Below are 7056 nucleotides of genomic sequence, written 5' to 3'. Positions count from 1 at the left end.
AAAAAAAAATAAAAATAAATTCTTAGTGCCGTTGCTCTCCCTCTCACATGTCCGCCCATGGACTATTGCTAATTGATGGCGCCCTAAGAATTATATAAGATAATACACCGGGGATACTTTGATATACAAATTTATTGAGCTAACAATAACTTTTGGAACTGCAATATAGTTACAGAGTCTAGTGAAATATATGAAATGGAATGAATGAAGGAAACTCTAGACCAGTGTTTCTCAACTCCAGTCCTCAGGACCCACTAGCAGTACATGTTTTCCATATCTCCTTGCTGGAGCACAGGTGTAGTCATTACTGACTGACACAGTGTAGCAGGTGGTATAATTATATCACTGGTCACCTGGCAATCCTGCAATGTTAGTGGGTCCTGAGGACTGGCGTTGAGAAACACTGCACTAGACTAACATAAGACCAGTGGATTTGGACTCATATGAAGTGACTCCAACTACCGATTTATTTATTTTACATTTACGGGAGAATAGCTTCATTAATATTCTCATTGCTATAGAGGGAACACAGAAGGGAGTCTATAAATGTGAATAATTTTATAAAAAATACAAGTTATTAGTGTCTCATTATATAATGAGACCTCACTGAAGCTTTGATATAAGAAAAGAGGAGTGTATGAGGCTTATAATATATATAATATAAATCAATTACTAAGAGAATAAGAGATATATCCCCTAAATGGGTGCACTAAGACCTGTGTACCCAATCAGATATCCACTCTGAGAACAGAGATATGAGGTTTTTATTTTGATGTCATTAATAATAGCAAAAGAAGAAATATATATAAAAAAAAATGTCATGAATTGATAAGTAATATAAAGGGAGATAGAAGAGTCATGTTTTTATCTAATTTGGTTTTAAAAGTTTCTTTTTAAATCAAGTAATTTTTATTGTAGAGTTTAGAAAAAAAGACATACTATAATGAAATAAAACAAATTAAACAAAAACAAGATAAAGCCGCACAGCAGAAATATAGTTATATGATGTAAGTGAGCTTGATTCATGCAGAACAGATGGATAAATAGATGTATATAATTCAACATATGTATATAGATAATATATATATATATATATATATATATATATATATAGATAGATAGATAGATAGATAGAGGACACTTTAATACCATATATACTCGTGTATAAGCCGAGTTTTTCAGCATATTTTTGTATGCTGAAAAAGGGCACTCGGCTTATACACGGGTGAACTTACCTGGTGTCCGGTCCCTCGGCTTCAACTTCTCCATATGCGTTCCAACACAGGAAGTTCGGCATTTGGAATGCAAACTTGCGTTCCAAATGCCGAACTTCCTGTTGTTGGAACGCATATGCGTTCCACTGCCGGGTAAGTGAAAAAAATCTCTCTCTCTCTCTCTCTCTCTCTCTCTCTCTCTCTCTCCTTTTTTTTAATTTACAGTGCAATTACATAATGAACAAACAATACAGCCACCATGTTCATACATTTATATCCCTACCCCTTATATACCCCTTTATTTAGGTTAGGTTGTACCCAATGCCAATGATTTTATAATCATTTATGAATGTTCCTTGTCATCTACTGTTATTTATGGTTTAGCTAAAAATGATTTCATAGATTGAACCTATCATTTTTATTTAGGTTTTTAAATTAGCGCTCTTTTCCACCCTAGGCTTATACTCGAGTCAATAAGTTTTCCCAGTTTTATGTAGTAAAATTAGGTGCCTCGGCTTATATTCGGGTCGACTTATACTCGAGTATATACGGTAATTTGTATTCAGTTCTCTTTATGAAGGAACGGTTAGAACTAATTTAGACTTTTATAGACTTGGAACTCAATAGCTATAGCCATGTAACATAGACTAATGAGAGGAAGGGTGAAAGGATAACTTTACATCTATCCATATCTTGTAACAAAGTTCTAATGGGAAAGAATTTAAAGGACGTGTGTAATTATACATATATATATATATATATATATATATATATATATATATATATATATATATATATAGGGAGGGAGAGAGAGAGAGAACTTTTATAGAACTCACCATCAGCTCCCACTATGAAGGAGCAGTTCCAACTGGATTAGATTTTAATAAAGCAGGTGTTTGAGAGTTACAGCCATAATGCACAAAGTAAAGATGAGGAGGATGACAAGTCAGAAGATTCGAGTTTAAATAAGGTCTAGTTCAGACCTGTGTCATTTGTATTTTGAGGAATTCCAGACCATGGGGTAAATGTATCAAGCTGAGAGTTTTTCGGCGGGTTTGAAAATCCAATCATATTCTAGCTATCATTTATTTAGTACATTCTACAAAATGACAGCTAGAATCTGATTGGTTGCTATAGGTAGCATCTCCTCTTTTCAATCCCGCCTGAAAACTCTCAACTTGATACACTAGTATCAAGCATGATATTGGTATCAAGGCAGTAGAAGTTTTTCTACAGAGTAATAATAACTCCCGTTTTGGAGCCTTTATTATAGATCTTCTGATCTTTGTTTTGAAGAAACATTTTTTTGTCTTTGAAAAACAATTTTATTTGCAGGTACTGGGCACAGCAATGGGAGCAGCTTGTACTCCGACCTTTGTGAATCTGTATTTGGGCCAATGGGAGAGGGACACTGTCTTTCATGATAATTTATCCCAATACACAAATGATATAATGGTGTGGTTGCGATACATAGATGACATCCTAATCCTATGGCAAGGTGATAAAGAATCATTTGGGAATTTTATCCATATTCTTAACACCAACAATAATAATCTCAGATTAACATATGAGATGGATAAAAATCAAATCAACTTTTTGGACATTGCTATTAAGAAAACAACAAGTAGTCATATAGAAACAGACCTATATAGGAAGAAAACAGAAACTAAGAGTGTACTCCACAAGGACAGTTCACACTTTCCATCAGTTATAAAAAATATACACAAGGGAGAATTTCTCAGATTAAAGCGAAACTGCTCAAATCCAGAAGATTATCAAAAACATATAGGGGAATGAAGTACCAGATTGTTACAACGAGGGTACAGTAAAAGATCTATTAACAGAGCTGTTAGTTCAACTAGATCAGTTGATCTTATTTATCCTAAAAAGTAAACTGTAATTGACAATAAAACCTGTTTTGTGGGAGATTTTTGTCAACAATGGAAACAAATTCAATCTATCACACAACGACATTGGCCCATGCTTATGTCAGATGAACAACTAGCCAATTATTTAGGTGAGAAAGTGAATTTTAGCTGGAGACAGACACCCAATTTAGGTCATAAACTCGTTGAAAATCATTTCAATCCTAGAAAACAAATAGTGACCGTAAAAGGTTCACATAAATGTGGATCGTGTAAAGCATGCTCAGTAATGGTTAAAACTACAGAGACTTATGATAGATATGGACAAAAACATACTATCAACAATTGTATTAACTGTAACACCAAATGAGTCATATATGTATTGAAATGTCCTTGTGACAAAATTTATGTAGGAATGACCAGCAGATCTTTGAAACAACTAGTCCTTGAACATATAGGAAATATTAGAAATGCTCCTTTGGATAAACAACGTCTCAAACCACTTACTACTGTGGCACGGCATTTCCTACAGTCCCACGGAGGTAAACCTGATGATTTACATGTATTTGGGGTAGAAGAAATATCAATGGGGATAAGAGGAGGTGATATCATGAACGTACTCCTCCAAAAAGAGAGTAGATGGAATTTTCTACTCCATTTCCTCATACCACATGGATCAAATGAGAACATTAACTACTCCAGCTTTTTATAGATAGATTTATTACATTATCGAATATAAATCTGTATTTTTATATTTCTTATTGATAACAATACAACAATTTAGCTCATATTACTTACCTTGTTTTTGGCTATCGTCCGGATGGTGTACTTACTAATGTTGATATTTGTAGTATAATTATAAGAGTGCATCTTATCGATCTACATTTTCTTTCTCCCTTCTCTTTTCTATGCACATTATTAAAGGTTTTGATGCACCCCTTCAATATTAATAATATAAAAATATAATTTTTATAATATTCGTACTAGAAGGGAATAACCACTCTTTAACAATTGGTGCGACCATCCCCCATCCCCCTTGTCCTTATCCTTACAAACTAATTATTAATAATGACCTTATAACTAATTGATATTTTATATATTATTTTTTTACTAAGAAGTATTTCATTCACTATGTCATATTATTCACATTTAAGCACTATTTCTCTATTTTTGAAATAGAGACCTAAGGATAATTCTCCTACGTCACATTTATAATTTTAACACATATAATTAATATTTATACTCACTTCTAAATATATTCTTTTTAATTTAATTATTTTTATTCCTGGTCACTTTTTGTTACAGTTCTTGTCACCCATATTTTCACATAGACACCTTTGACATTAATGTGTCACTATCCACTACACAACTATTAATCCAAATACATATTTATTTATATATCATGTCAATATTATGTTTATTTCTCTTAGATACTTACATTAGATCAGTATACATTCCACAATACTTACCCATAACGTTTTTAGGACTATTACAACCCAGGAGATACCCTGGTTTGATGTGTACATTAGGATTGGCTATTCTGGATGTCAATTATAAATGGAAAATTACAATTGGATGTTAGGAGTATTTCAACCCTCAGTCCCATGCTAAATGAGTAATTTCCCATGAATAAGCCCACACGGCGAAACGTACGTCGGGTAACGTGACGTATGACCTCACAGACCCGGAGGTAGGGAGCCGGTCAGCGGGACACCCCCTCGATCGTGTTTCATTCTCAAGTTTACCCAAAAACTTATGAGCAGCTAGAATTTCAATTGAATACACAGTAGGGTGTCACATTGAGGGCTTAAGACAGGAACGCTAGGATTATTAGATATTCGGTGAACTCCGATTTGAGGTCTCAGCTGCTACTAGGTGAATTATCCCTTGCAGCACCAGTTTCTGGTTATCTCTGGCTCCTGATACAATTTCAGTGGTTTATATATATCGCCCACATTGAATAGATCATTGGCTTATATATAGGATGTTTTATAGTGCATATCATTGTAAGGAGAATTCATTCTCCCATGTACATTCTATAGTAGTCATTACCTTATGGGGTTAATATACACTCTTCCTTAGCCCTACAGACACCAATTACAATTGCTGTATGTGCGACAAGTTATTATTTCTAATATGGTGCAAACTTCAGAACAAGTATATTAGAGATATATATGTGAAGATATGATTAATTGACCTCTGGAAATTGGTCTTGTTGTAGGGCAACTTTAACTGATTGTTATATAAGACCAATGTTTGTTGAATGGTTATGTACAATCACCTCCACATGAAGAAACACTGACAAAAATAAATTGAAAACAAATTTTCTGTGACCAGCTTCCCTTATGGGTCTATGTCATTTCGTAACTCTTTAACTCTCTTATTTCAATCTTTATCACTATACTATTTTTTAAATTCGCCGATCTCATTGCCACCTGGTTATTTATCCACTTTTAATATAATTAATTAATAAAAAACAGGAGTGCCTTGTATACTACTCTCTTTCAGGTGATGTTTATCATCAGATGTACTTTCTCTTTTTTGTTCAGATATATTTAGTTTATAGAGCACCCCCTCATACTATATGCTCTAAAGAGCTATATCCATTTGAGGCTAGTACTTACCGCTGAGCGGAATAGAAACTCTTTATTTTTTACTTATTTTTAGAATCAGGATGCAATTTGTTTACCCAAACATGGATTTACATGTAATGCAAAGCTAACAATATTTACACTAATCTGTGATATCCTAACACTTGCTTGTTTCAGACACAGAGAAAATCTAACAGTGGTCTAATTAAATCTTCCCATGTCTTCAGGTGCTAGACCCTCACACATCAAAAGGTCCTTTCTTCCAACAGTTGCAGCATACACATTTCCTCCAAAGAAAAGAATTCCCCAAGAACAGTTGCAAAACCTCAAACAAGGCATTTCCTTACACCAAGATACATAAAATACTTCCTAAACAAAGGCTTATTGTATCAGATATATGCATCAGACATAATGCATTTCCTCTAGCAATGTTACAACAGAAAAAAAAACTAATTTTTGTCTCTGAAATAAAGATTTCCTATACCAAAATATACACAATATCAAAAATAAGTGAATTTGCAATTAAATAATTAAGCGCCCTGCGCTATTTCCTTTAAATAAATGTATGCCATAAGGCACAATGATGATGATAATATGAGAGTTGTATTATATAGCTATAAGGTGGTAAGATATAAGTATTTGTGAAATGTTCATATTGGATTTTGACTTTCCTTCAGGCACGGGGCAGTGGCTGCTCTGCTGGAGGTCATATAGTGTTTATAACTAGAGCAGGGTGTCTGATAACATGAAATCACAGGAGATTTAGGTTCATATCTCAATATATGAGTGATAAGAATGAGGCTATACTTACGGTTCACCTGCTCGGGTTATATATGGCAGTGGATTGGATGGAGTGAGTGTTTAGATCACGATGGATCCACATTTCATTATCCATGAGAGAGCAGCCACTGAGAGGTGTGATTCATCATCATCATCATCATAAACTATTATTTATATAGCACCAGCAAATTCTTTAGCGCTTTACAATTGGGGACAAACAATAATAAACACTAATGGGTAAAACAGACAAAGAGGTAAGAGGATCCTGATCACAAGCTTACAATCAATATGTCAAAGGGAGTCAGATACATGAGGTTAAATCTACATACTGCACATTGGTCCAGCCAGATTGCTAAAGATAAAAAGTGATTTGTATTCTATGTAATCCAGTCACAAAGCAATGTTGGTCAGGGGTCAGAGGGTTGTTGTCTTCTGTGAATTCTGTAAAAGGTGGCAATTGGGTACCCTAGTGAGGTTAAGAGGGTGGTTGAGTAATATTATAAGCTTGCCTGAGGAGGTGGGTTTTCAAAGAATGCTTGAACATTTATAGAGCAGAAGAAAGTATTATTGTGCAAGGGAAGGAATTCCACAGAGTGGGTGCAGCTC

Source organism: Mixophyes fleayi, chromosome 3, assembly GCF_038048845.1.
Source record: "Mixophyes fleayi isolate aMixFle1 chromosome 3, aMixFle1.hap1, whole genome shotgun sequence".
NCBI classification, from domain to species: Eukaryota; Metazoa; Chordata; class Amphibia; order Anura; family Limnodynastidae; genus Mixophyes; species Mixophyes fleayi.
This window is presented reverse-complemented; position numbering follows the sequence as displayed.